We start from the raw sequence: 14,533 nt of genomic DNA, 5'->3' as shown, positions 1-14,533 counted from the left end.
AAAAAACTTGTTTTTTTTCTAAATTTCTCCGGTTACCAAGCTCCAGTCGAAAGAACAATTTCTCAACAAGATGAAATCTTCTCAGAAATGGGAACTGCTAAGAAATCCAGGTCTTGGCATGGCAACCTCAAAGATACCGATCCTGAAGTGGAAAATGAAAATGGTAAGTTTTCAATAATCCCAAGAAAAAGAAGGGCATTGATAAAGAGTATTAATATTAGTAAATCTATGCTCTTTTTCTCGACACAAATTGTTGGGTCCACAGATATGACAACTTAGACCTTAGTACTATGCAAATAATAAATTAGAGACCTTTTTCTCTCCACTATGTCAGTGCTGCTATATTGGGTATGGCGCTAAGTATACATCTAAGAACACTAAATCTCACAATTTAGCTTTCAGACCACGGTGTAGAAGCACTTTATACAAGCTATGGACCAAGTTAAATTGGGATCCAGTGTAATATTTATCCTCCAAACATGAATTTGTTCTTGTTTTTATTGCATGTCTTAAAAGTTTTATCCATTTGACGTAGTGTAGCCCTATTTGAAAATAATTTCATAGATGACAATATTTCTATTTATAGTTATATTTTTAATTCTATTTATATTATTATTTATTATGCACTGTATACCGCTTATCTTACACGGTGGAAGAATTCAGTCATACTCCATAAAGTCTTATAAAAATACATTGGTCAAAAAGTAGTTCGTCCGGGCCGGGGTAAATATAGCTACTAACGCTCTTCCTCCACCCAGTTCCAATTAGAGCTTCAATGTTTTCTCCCATCCAAGAATATCCTACTTTCTTTAAGTTTGTCTTCAGAATTTCTTCCCACTCTATTTGAGAAGGACCTAGCCTTTATAAAGATGACATCCATAAACGAGGAATTATTCCTCGCGTTTCATAAAGCTTAATCTTTGATATACTGTCCTTCAAAGGATCATCTTCCATGGCCATATATAACAGCTCCCACTATTGTTATAATCAAATACATCATAACCATGGTTATAAGACCATTGACTCCCACTATTGTCATAATAAAATAAAATCATAACAGTGGTCATAAGACTATTGACTCCCGTTATTGTCACAATCGAATGACATCATAACTGTGATCATAAGACTATTAATTCCCGCTTTTGTCATAATCATATAACATCATAACCGTGGTTAAAAGACGATTGACTCCTACTTTTGTCAAAATCAATTAACATCATAACCATCGTAATACGACTTTTCTTTCAATTCTTCTATACTTTTTTAACGTCGAAAAAAGTCCCCACGTCTTTCCATTTATTACTAAAAATAAAATATAATAAAGGATTATATTTAATAGGTCTGATTTTTTGGCCCCAAAGAATGGCCAAAAACACAATCTTTAACAATCTGTCATCTATATTCTGTAAAACATGGTCTGCCCATGTTAGTGTTTCTTCCATTATTGTTCCAGCTAGTGGAGTTATACCTCGTTTTTCATACAGCTTAATGTTAGGTATTCCTTACCAAATAGACTACCAACCTAACCTCCAACCTTAAAAGCAGCAAAATAATTTCTGTATATAGCTATGATCATTTAAATTTAATAATCGATAACGTTTAAAAAGATAGGGCATTCGCTAAAACCTCTCTATCAGTTGAGTCAAATAAAATATAAAGTTGAAGACTACACTCACCTGATGAATGAGAATTTTCTGAATTATTAACCTAAGAGTTAAAATATTGTTGAGATATCCTCCGAAAACGACACTGTCTCTCTCAAAAGAACTTAATTCACAATATTTCTTAGTCTAATAAGTGCCATTATGCCAAGTAATTTACTTTGTACAGAAACGGAAGAATAAACCATTTTAAAACTTAACAAAAAAAACTATATGCAATTATCTTATTATTCAAAAACCTTCATTAAGATATTGATCCCTTGATTATTTTTTATTAAGAAAAAATTGCTTTGGCGAAGGTACAGGAAAATTTTCTTTACAATGAAATGACTAAGTCAATTAAAATATAATAAAAATAAAACAAATTCAGCTAAAAATAATCTTTTTTATTCTATTTTTTTCCTTTTTGTAGCTTCAGTTCTTATCAGTGATACGATATCCGACAGCAACTGTACATCTCCTAAAATAGTGTTGTCATATCAGAATCCGCAATTCCTCTTTCTGGGGCAGACGACGAAATGTCTGATGAGGAATCAGTTAAAGCCCAGAATTGGCGGAAAAGCAGCGTCTTACTAGTTCCTGAGAAAAGGAGTTGCCACTCACGTCGTCATGAAAGAGGCAATTGCAGCAACAGTTTTTTGTTTTGTAAGTTATTTTTGTAAAATATACCTGTTATAATTATATGTTTCGTTTGGAATTAATATCGATTAAATCGTCTGTCATAATGATTTGGTATCCTAACTTCAAATAAAACGACTGATGTGCCTTGCATATTGATATATGAGGTCTGAAGTAACGGAACTTTAAGAAATTTCACATATTTTATTGATTTTTCTGAAGCTTTCTGCTCTTCACATAACTCATGTTTTTTGTGTTTTATACAAATATTTCCTTCCTCTACCTTGAAACAGTTTCCATTCTACGTGAACTAATTGAATAGCCTGAACGATACTAGAGATTAGATTTTATTATATCAAAAGCATTCTCGTTCTAAAACATACAACCACTGTTACTCGATAAACCAAGTCAAAAAAAAATAAAATTCGAATGGAAGTAAGGCGTAACTAAAAAATTGAAAGAAAAAGAAGCCATACTATATATGATAGCGTGTACCACTCTTTTCCCTTCCCAAAACACTTCATTCTTTACTCTACGGCGTGATCTGGAAGCAGCTAAAAAATTAGTCAGACAACAATGAGGAACGAAGCCGTCGCTTCCGCCTAAGGCTAAATTTTAAAGAAACCTCTTACTGTTGTACTTCAGCGGTCTTTTATCATTTTTTACAAAATTGAATTTCACTTAAGTACAAGTATTTGGAGATATTCAGCTAAATGACGTTCTTAAGTGGAGAGGCGACAATCCAAACAATCTGAATGGTTGGCTGGAAAATGCTTATAAGATGAGGTTTTTATTTCTAAAAAACGTCTATCACAAACCCAAGAGACCGGAATTCGCACTTTAGTGTCGAAAAATACAAAATAAACAAGCAAATATAATAAGTCTGGAAATGTTTTTTTTTCCAAAAAGTTGAAAAAGTTGTAAAAAATAACAGTTGTCAAACACATATACTCCATGATTGTGCGTACATATGAAGGGTAGATTCTCAAGCAATGGGATTTAGGACATTTAAGATTTTAAGGAGGAACAATGTGGTATTTGCGCCTGGACATGACGATCCCATTTTAAGTCACTTGTGATAACATCACCCAGTAGTTTTGTAGTGCTAACTGACATTTCAAGTGAGATTGGTCATGTTAAAAAAATGGGAGTCTTTATAAAATGAATTAAAAAAAAAACAAGTTTTTTCAACTGAAAGTAATGAGTGAGATTAAAATTTAAAACGAGCAGAAAGTATTCCGCACATAAAAGGGGTTGTCCCCTCCTCAACGCCCCCCTCTTTACGCTAAAGTTTGACTCTTTCTCAGAACTCTCCTTTTTGAAACAATAAAAATTTTAGTGTAAAGAGCGAGGCGTTGAGGAGGGGACAACTCTATCATGTACGGAGTAATTTCTGTTCGTTTTAAGTTTTAATGTCGCTCCGTACTTCCAGTTGAAAAACTTGTTTTTTTTACTTGATTTCTGAATGGCTTTGAATTAAGGCACGTTTTGATGTTAGTGAATGAGTTATGGTCTTTTTAAGAGTCAATTGAATTTAGTTAAATTCATTTATTTACTAAATGATATGACAATTATTTACGAAATCAACTTTAGCAGCATGGAAAGTAGAGTGGCCTCTCTGAAAACCAAACTGCGTCTCACTTAATAGGCCATGATTCGTAAGATGGTCGTTAAGGCGTTGGTGGACAACTATCCTAAATATCTTGGAGAACATCGGCAATATTGAGATTGGTCTCCAGTTACCCATATTTGACTTTAAACATCCTTTGAACAGAGGTATTGCTTTAGCATGTTTCAAGGCATCTGGGAAGGTGCCTGTTGTCAGGAATGTGTTAATGATGTGAAGCAAGGATGGAAGTAGATACATCATTGTGACTTTAAATGTGAATAGATTTTAATCATCAATCCCAGCCGAATTTGATTTAATATCTATAACAATTTTTATAGCCTTATTACTTTTAGATTTTTCAAACCGAAATTCCAATCTTTCCCCTCGATCATCCACAAATTTATGTGAAAGAACTTTAAACTTTAGCGTAAAGAGCGAGGGATTGCGGAGGGGAAAATCCATTTCATATACGGAGTAATATCTGTTCGTTTTAAGTTTTAATGTCGCTCCTTACTTTCAGTTAAAAAAACTAGTTTTTTTATTTAATCATTTACAGACGCGACATACTTTTCACTAAAATACCTTTTTCTTAGCATGGTGTTACAGAAAGTTTATTCTGTTTCTTGCCTTTCTGAACTCCTCGAAATCAGTCGGATCCTGAGTATTTAGAGTTTGTTCATATAGCAGATCTCTTTTGTTTCTCTCACTTAAGATTTGGTCAGTAATCCATGGCTTTCGTGGTTCATCCTCCTTCTGTCTGACAGCTCGTTAGGGATACGTTTTAGCATAAATTGGCAGTAAAATAGACATGAATGTATTGTAAGTTCAAAGGATCATCTTTTTGACGCAAAAGATATTAATGTTAACTGGCCGCTTTGAAAGAGTTTGACAAACCGTCTTTTGGTCAATTACATAAAAAAAACTAGTTTTTTTTAACTGAAAGTAAGGAGCGACATTAAAACTGAAAACGAACAGAAATTACTCCGTATGTGAAATAGATTGTTCCCTCCGCAATCCCTCGCTCTTTACGCTAAAGCTTTTAATTGTTTTAACAAGCAGAATTATGGCAAACAGTCAAACTTTAGCGTAAAGAGCGAGGGATTGCGGAGGGAACAATCTATTTCACATACGGAGTAATTTCTGTTCGTTTTCAGTTTTAATGTCGCTCCTTACTTTCAGTTAAAAAAACTAGTTTTTTTTATGTAATTTCTGAACGTTTTTGAATTAATGCATGTTTGATTTTGACTCTCCACACGTAAACTATTCAAATGAAATTTGCATATTAATTTCTTTTTTGGCTAAAAAAGTTTTGATCATACGATTTTGAGAAATATGGGATGGGGAAGGAGGCCTAGTTGCCATGCAATTTTTTGGTTACAGAAAAAGGCAACTATTAATTTTAATTTTAACGATTTTTTTTATTAGCAAAAAATATACGTAACTTTAGAATTAACTTACGTAACAAACTTTTATATTCTTTAATTATTATTATGTATATGAGGGGGTTTGTACCCTCGTTAATACCTCGTTCTTTACACTAAATCGTAAGTTTTGTCCCAATTCTTTAAGAATGACCCCTGAATCAGAAAGGCCGTAGAATAAATAGTTGAAATTACTAAAAATACTTTAGCATAAAGAGCGAGGTATTTATCTCTTCCTAAATACCTCGCTCTTTATGCTAAAGTATTTTTAGAACCCCTCATATACGTAATAATCTCTGTTCGTTTTAAGTTTCAATGCTGCTTCTTCCTTTCATTTGAAAAAACGTTTTCATGTTTATTTTTCATTGTTTTCTTATAGTAATGCTAGAGAATCCTGCGCCCTTTTCATTGAATTTCTGTTCCCCCATGACAGATTCCTCCAAGGAAAGATCCTCCAACATAGCCCCCTCTCCTCAGCCCCACCCCCAAACAAAATAAAATCCCCCTGAAAACGTCTGTACATTTCCCAATAACCATTACTATATGTAAACACTGGTCAAAGTTTGTAACTTGCAGCCCCTCCCCCAGGGATTGTGGGGGAGTAAGTCATCCCCAAAGACATAGTTATTATGGTTTTCGACTATGCTGAACAAAATGGCTATCTCAAAATTTTTATCCGTTGACTTTGGGAAAAAAATGAGCGTGGGAGGGGGCCTAGATGCCCTCCAATTTTTTTGGTCACTTAAAAAGGACACTAGAACTTTTCATTTCCGTTAGAATGAGCCCTCGTGTGACATTCTAGGACCACTTGGTCGATACGATGACCCCTGGGAAAAAAAAAAACAAAAAAAAAACAAACAAACAAATAAACACGCACCCGTGATTTGTCTTCTGGCAAAAAATACAAAATTCCACATTTTTGTAGATAGGAGCTTGAAACTTCTACAGTAGGGTTCTCTGATACGCTGAATCTTATGGTGTCATTTTCGCTAAGATCCTACGACTTTTAGGGGGTGTTTCCCCCTATTTTCCTAAATAGGGCAAATTTTCTCAGGCTCGTAACTTTTGATGGGTAATATTAAACTTGATGAAACGTATATATTTAAAATCAGCATTAAAATGCAATTCTTTTGATATAGCTATTGATATCAAAATTCAATTTTTTAGAGTTTTGGTTACTATTGAGCCGGGTCGCTCCTTACTACAGTTCGTTACCACGAACTGTTTGATAGCACAAGTTCCAGTTCCAAAAATAGGTCTTAAAAAACAAAAGATTTTGAAATTTCAAAATTGACGTATTGTAGACAAACTATAGACAAAATATATCATATTATGGATAATATATTATTTAGACAAAGTACGGACAAAATCTGGCTGAAAATGACAAATAATTGGGTGCTTAGGGGACATATTCATGCAACTGAAAGTTTGAAACCCTGATCTTTTGTATTATTTTCATCATCATCATCAACCTTCTGAGATTCCTCCGGCCATATTAAAAGGAGTCAGAAGGGGTTGGTGAAAGAAATTTTCAGGTTGCTCAACCGGAACCTGAAAATTTCCATCAAGGTAAACTTGCTTGAATACTTTATGTAGACCCATATTTTAACAAGGTGGGTCTCTTTAAATTAGTCTGTAACGATAGAAATCAAAAGAAAAGATAATTACTAGGCTATGCATAATGGATAGTAGGCTAATAAAATTGCCTTTTCAATGTGAAGCCTGTAGCATATGATGTCTATTAATGAGATTATTCTGTATTGACTTCATTTGATATCTAGCCTAAATTTTAAGGTAATTTAAAATAACAATCATAGGCTGTAGTTTTAATTTATTGTTTTTGCTTGGGTTAAACCGTTTACATTTTTGCCAGCTGGTAGGAGAGTATTTGCAACAATAAAAAATGTCTGGTTAATGTTTATATTAACAGACTACACAGGTAGCTAAGGAACAAACATAGGCTACCTCTATATTAAGGATTGAATCCTGATCCAAACTTAACATACATTTACATCAGAAATGAACTTTATTCCCCCATAAATATGTAACAAGGTACATTTGTGACAGTGATAAAACTGACTTACCATTGCAGTGAACATACCACTTGTTGCCTTTTTTATGTTCTTTACAAATATATTAATTTCTTTTACTGTAAATTCAAATTTAAGCACTTATTAACATAACCTTAGCTTGCTACAAATAATTTTTTATCTGATAAAATGTAGCATTATTTTAACAAATATGACCAAGAAAAGATGGTGCTGAGAAAATATAATATTTTTTGTGGAAAACAAGCAATAACTTATACTTTATTGAAAATTTTAATTGAAACTTAAATTTATAGCTGAAATTGCAGCCTGAATCCAAATCTGACATATACTTTCATCATAAATAAACTTTATTCCCACCCCATCCCCCTAATCTTCAAATATATACCTTGAATTGGTATGCAGTAGGGTAAGACAACCAGTACTGGGGCACTTTGATCACTCTGCCTATTTGGGGACAGAATTTTTGATTAGATCACAACATGTCCAATACTGAGACAAAGGACTTTAATCTTGGACATCCAATCCATACATTCTTCTGGGTTGCATCCAAAAAACCTGTTGTCTTTTGTCCCAGTTTTGGACATGTTGCAATCCAACCAAAGATTCTGTCCCAGAATAGGCAGAGTGATTGAAGTGTCCCAGCACTGGTTGTCTTACCCTTAAGTTCACTTTTGATGCAAATGAATATTAAATTTAGATTCAGGATACAATTCAGAGATTCAAGAGGTAAGCTTGTTTCTTATCTACCCAAATAGTCTGTTAATATAAACATTTCCAAGAATGGGAAGTAAATTTTTTGTTGTTCATACTATTGACTTAAGAATAAAGTGAAACTATCTCTAAATGTTTCTTTTTACATTTTCTTTAAAAATATAATTATTGCTTCTGTTGCAAATTCAAATTTCAGTACTTTTTGAAGTTTTGAAAATGACCAAAATATTTCTAGATTCTGGGTATAAAGAAGGTTTAGAACATAGGTCCAAAACTTAATATTTCATTATACATCAATTTTTTAATTTTACAATATTATGCTGTTTTCTTCTTCCTTGATGCTTGATGTTCAATTAAAATATGGGTTTTCTATAAAATATTAGAAATATGAAAGCCAGCAAAAGAAGGTATAGATAAATATCCCATGAGGTTCCAATCCAAAGCAGTATTTAAATTTACAGATATTCAAAATGTTAGCAAATTCAGGTTAGGTTAGGTTTAAAGGGCTTAAATTTGAATATGCAAATAAGTGATTTTTGTATTTGTATAAAGTTTAAAAAAAGTATCAAGCACCATTATGTTCATTCATCATAAGTCAAAAATATGAACAATGAAAAATTTTCCAAATGAGTGGTTATTAAGTACTGGAGGCATTATCTTAGACTGTCATAAAACTTCAATCTTAACTTTCCTTTTATCAATTGCTAGGCCTAGCCTACAAGATAATGAGAGGGTTCATTTAAATTTGAAGGATATTGACCAAGCTCAGTTATTACTAGTATCTGATTATGAACTGATTATGAAGCAATTTCATTGAACAATGAAAGTAAGGACAGTTTTTGGATTAGTAAGCTTTTTTTTACATTTGACTATTGTGACTAGTGCTTTTATTGCCTCTATAAGCTATATTTTATCATGAACCCCAGCACTAGTGCACATTTGGGGCTGTTGAGAAAGAAACATGTTAAGAAATCAATATTCAATATGGTACCACTTCCAATCAGGCTTCTTTTAATAAATACACTTTCTCTTTTGTTAACATAGGGTGGCTTTGGATTTGAAAAACAATGCAAGAAAATAGCATTGACATTTGATTGCTTCTAACCAATTTTCTGAAACATCTATAATTTTCTTTAAAAGTATATGTTGAAAGATTATCTATAACTTATGTTTTATATTTTTACTTATTTTACACAAAGAAATTTTTTTAAACCATAGGCATGTCTTGTCATCTTTAAATATGGATATCTATCTGTTATCTTAATCTAGGCTTGTTTTAATACCTTTGAAATATATGCAATATTTGAAATAAGTATTTATTTTCATTGTGTATTTTAAAATTTAAATGGTATCCTATATGAAATGTTGAACATTTTGATTCTCAGTTAAAAGTATAACTTGTTTTTCCTCAAGCTGCAAAGATTTGGGATCCTTTGTGGGTCCCTTTACCTGTAGGTGCTCCTTGACTGGCAGTATGGTTAAAATGGTATATTAGCAGATCTGCATTCTTTGAAAATCACTTCTGAATTTTTGTTAATATTATTGGTATTAACTTTTGCTAAAGAAAAGCAACAAACTTTTAAAACAAGTTCCACCAAAGATTTATGTATTATCTTATTTGACCCTTTGGGCATGAATGAGGAGGCACTATTGGAAGCTTTATTTTAAAAAAAAATCATTTTACTTTTTGTAAAAACTAGTTTTATTTTCTAATGTATTGAAATATATATTCCATGCAAGATAAGCTTTATTTTCAAATGTTTAAAAAAATTACAAATCCAGATAAAAAAGATAAGAAATACACTTCAAAGATATAAGGTAATATAAACAGCAGCTGAGTATGGATCACTTTATAGATGATCAGACAAAATTGACCAAGGTTTTTTTTGTGTTAGAGATGATAATTGATTGTCACTGTGATATCTTAGTCAGAGGATAACAGCTGTCATTTAGTCAAATATTTGGTCAAATCTCAGTGGATGACCAAACAAATAACCATTATGGCTCTGAATTTAAAGCTAACTTTGATGCCTAAATTGAAAGTCGAAAATTTTGCATATTTGAAATCTTCTTCTTTGGCAGATGCAGGCTTTTCAGTCAAGACTACTCAGCCATTTTTCTTTTGATTCACTCTGTGATGGACAGGGTTACTGATTCGGCTGCTTCTTATTTATCTAAAATTTGCTCAGATTTTTTTCAGTAGATCTTTTGATTTAAGTAGATGAAATATAAGATGATAAATACTTATTTTTGAGCTCTGGGGGCATGTATAGTGAGATAGACTCTTGGCTGATAGTAAAAATTTGTGGTGTTTGAAGCACTTTAAGAGTTGACATTGCAGAATATTCTGTGCGGACATCAGCCTATTACATTCAAATAGGCAATGGTCAATTGTTTCATTTTTAAAATTACAAAACCTGCAAAGAGGGAACTGTGCCACTTGAATTACAGAACTGATATGATAACACCTCAAAATTTAGCCCATTTGAGCCAGACAAAATTCTATGTTAAATCTTGGAAGGGTGCTTGTTGGGGAAAGGCAATAGGATTGGATTATTCCTATGTAACAGCATCTCTGATAATCTCCGTTGGTGAATATCCCTAATGGGGTTTGGCACTGGGAATTTCTTCTGGGTATTGACATAATCATTTGCAATGCCTCTATACATGGATAGATTTCTTAACCAGTTATGCAGAGTATGAGAGCTATTAGTTCAATTTTTGTAAGATAATTAATTAAAATAAATCTTTATCTTTCATTTATAGTTGATAATCCACTCTCAGTAAGGAGAAACTTGGTGTTTGTTGGTTTCCTAAGACCAAATGTGAGATGGATTATATCATTTTGTGTTGTTTCAATTTTTGCATATGGGTATTAGCACAAGCACCATAAACAATGAAGCCATAATTAATATGGGGTCTTATAGGTGATTTATAAAATTTGAATAATGTTTTCTCATGACAGCCCCAAGGTGTTGATAGTAGTCTTTTTATTATTCTTATTTTTTCTAAGGTAATTTTTAATTGTTTGTGATGTGAAGGTGGAAATTGAGTTTTGGGTCAAGCATGAGGCCTAGGTAACTTATTTGATTGTCCTCTTGAATAATTATTCCATTTAGAGTTAGCCTTGCATTAAGATTATTTTGCTTGTGGTGGAATTGGATGATTTTCAAATTGGTCGGTGCAATGGATAAATCGGAATTTCGAGAAAACTTTTCAAACTGGAAAGGTGATTTTTGCAACTTTGAATGTGCAATCCCAAAGGTTTTGCCAGTTGCCCATAATACCAGATCATCAACATATTGTAAATTGGTGTGTCGGAAGTTCATTGCCTAGAGGAATGTGGAATAGAGGAGGCAGCTCAGGACTGTACCCTGTGGAAGACCTTTGGTTATTGCAGTTTTTGGTTAGAAGGGTGAACCTACAAAAACAATGGAACTTCGATTTTCTAGGAAAGATTTTATAAGGCATACAAGCGGGGGGGGGGGGGGGTGGATAATCAAAGACTTGCAAGTTTAACCAAAAGAATCTGGTGATTAACATTGTCATATGCCTCTTCAAAGTCTAGTAATGCAGCAATTAGGAAATTATTTTGGATAGGAATTCATTTATTGCATTTGTTTTTTGTGTGTCCTAGTTTTAAATATTTTTGGCACTGGATTGGTTTTGGCTTGTAGGGCTTATGGAGTTTCCTTTGTCCAAAAAGGAATATCTGGGCCAAGATATTGCATTCTTCTCTGAGTGTGAATTAGAAAGACTTGCTTGACTTTTCGCCATTGACATCTGGTTTACTCAGTTGGGTGACATCAGCAACTGGGGACAGGTTACCTGTTCTGTCAGAGAGCCCTTCATTTAGCTCCAGAATAGGTATTTTTGGAGGGATACACAACTATTTTTGCTGGATTGTGGTTTGGAGTCCATAGAACAGATTTTATTGGGATGTTAAGAAGAGATTTTAAATTCAGCAATAATTTCTGCTGATCTAGCATTTTGGAGGGCTATTAGCGGAGATCCATCATGGTTAATATTTAAAGAGAAAATTGATTTTAATAATTTGAAGAATGCAACCCTTAATTAAGCTATCTTATTTATCTCAAAGGGGGTATCTGGAGAAATTTTAAAGTAAATTCCAAGTTTTGTGAAGGAGGAATTGGATCATGACAAGGGGTTATTTTTGATCAGGCAGATTTTTTTTCCTTTTTTTGGAGCTCCTTGATAGGATCTCTTGAAATTCAATTTCATTTTCATCATGGATAGTGACAAACGCCCCCACTTTCACCAATATCTTATTCATTGATTCATCATGTGAGCTTTGAGATAGTGAGCCTGACCAGCCAAGATGTTGAACGTTTTTGATAATCCTTGGGTATGGTCCAGGGGGGACTTTTTTTTGGGGGGGGGGGGTGTTCTATGCATTGCCTACTGGAATAAGGTTTAATACTAACAAAAATAATATTATAATACCAGACTGTCTGCACTCTTACAAAGGGAGGACTTCACTATCCACAAAAAACCACAGTGTGGTCCAGAAGTTGGTTTGGTCCACCATTGGTTGGGCTGACTGCTGATAAATTGAGATAAATATCATAAGAAATTTATTATAAATTTCTTAAAGCGTTGCTGTTGCGGTTTAAAATCAAAGAGTTATTGTCATCAAGTAATGGCTAATTCTAGGAAAAGCCAAGACAGATAGTCCAATTGAGTGAGAGGCAATTCTGGCATGAACCGCCCTTATTAGGATTTAATAAAAATGATGTTAGTTCACTTGTTGATAGATAGATAGGTTTATCTATTATTTGTCCCTGCGTCATTCCTAAGGCAATAGAACTAAAGTAGATTTTCATAGAGCTAAGGTAGTCACAGAACTTGTAGTTTTCCAAGTGTTTGGTTAAATAGTACAGGTTAACGGTGGGACTAATTGTGCCTCTCTTATTGGACCAATCCTTGTTTGTTATTTTTTTTAGCAAGTCATGCCTGCTTAGAGTCTCGGGCAGGGTGACTAAGAATTTAAAATTGATATGGGACCACCTACCTATACAAAACTTGCCTACCTATGGTCTTAGATTATTGATACTTTTGCCGAGACTAAAGAAAGAAAAGTTTGATTTAAAAGAAAGAAACTTCGCTAATAAATGAGATTTGGCCTTTAATTTTTTTTGGGGGAAATAGGGGGTTTAAATTTTGTCCTGATTCTTTAATAATGACCCCTGAATCACAAAGGCCGTAAAATAAATATTTGAAATTACTAAAAATACGTTAGAATAAAGAGCGAGGTATTACGAGGAGTTGAACCCCTCATATGCGTAATAATCTCTGTTTGCTTTAAGTTTTAATACTGCCCCTTACTTTCAGTTGAAAAAACTTTCATATTTATTTTTTATTTTTTTAATAATGCTAGAAAATCCTACGCCCGTTTCATTGAAATTCTCTTTCCCCATGACAAATTCCTCCATGGAAAGATCCTCCCACGTAAAACCCCTTCAAATTCTCCCCCCCCCCTCCCAAACCAAAAAAATCCCTTTGAAAACGTCTGTGCACGTCCTAATAACCATTACTATATGTAAACACTAGTTGAAGTTTGTAACTTGCAGCCCCTCCCACGAGGACTTTGGGGGAGTATGTCGGCCCCAAAGACATAGTTAATAGGTTTTTTAACTATGGTGCATAAAATGGCTATCTCAGAATTTTGATCCGGTGACCTTGGGGGAAAAATGAGCGTGAGATGGGGCCTAGGTGCCCTCCAATTTTTTTTTTGTCACTTGAAAAGAGCACTAGAACTTTTAATTTCCGTTATAATGAGCCCTCTCTTGACATTCTAGGACCACCGAGTCAATACGATCACCCCTGGGAAAAAAAATAAATAAACACGGATCCGTGATGTCTTCTGGCAAAAAAATGCAAAATTCCACATTTTTTTAGATAGGAGCTTGAAACTTCTACAAGTAGGGTTTTCTGATACGCTGAAACTGATGGTCTGGTTTTATAAAATAAGGCAAACTTTCTAAGGCTCGTAACTTTTGACGGATCAGACCAAACCTAATAAAACATATATTTAAAGTCAGCATTAAAATACGATACTTTGATGTAACTATTGGTATCGACATTCTATTTTTTAGGGTTTCGGTTACTACTGAGCTGGGTCGCTCCTTACTACAGTTCGTTACCACGAACTGTTTGACCAGGTCGCTCCTTACTACAGTTCGTTACCACGAACTGTTTTATATTAACGATCTGTTATTGTTACCTGGCATTAAACAATAAAGTGTATCAAAAATATAGCTCGATCCTACCTTCTAGGGCTATTATAAAGAGTGATTGAGAAGGATGGGTTTCGTTTTACAGATATGGGATGATGGGTTTGCTGAAAATTGCGCTTTTTGGCAGTCTAATTAGGACTAGTGGAAAAACAGGACGTTCTCGAATGGGGTAGCAAGAAGTCACAAGGAAAGTTTTAATGAAATT

The 14,533-nt window shown here is 33.6% G+C and overlaps 1 long non-coding RNA gene across 1 annotated transcript; it reads left to right on the top strand.

The window, feature by feature from the left end:
* Positions 1–2,342, top strand: LOC136037713 (uncharacterized). Its single transcript, XR_010620029.1, has 2 exons — positions 1–163; positions 2,074–2,342. It is a non-coding gene; the product is annotated as an uncharacterized LOC136037713 (long non-coding RNA).
* Positions 2,343–14,533: the final 12,191 nt, after the last annotated feature.

The sequence above is a fragment of the Artemia franciscana genome, chromosome 17 (genome assembly GCF_032884065.1).
Source record: "Artemia franciscana chromosome 17, ASM3288406v1, whole genome shotgun sequence".
Classification (NCBI taxonomy): Eukaryota; Metazoa; Arthropoda; class Branchiopoda; order Anostraca; family Artemiidae; genus Artemia; species Artemia franciscana.
Note: the sequence above shows the minus strand (reverse complement) of the source record. Positions and strands in the feature narration are given on the sequence as shown.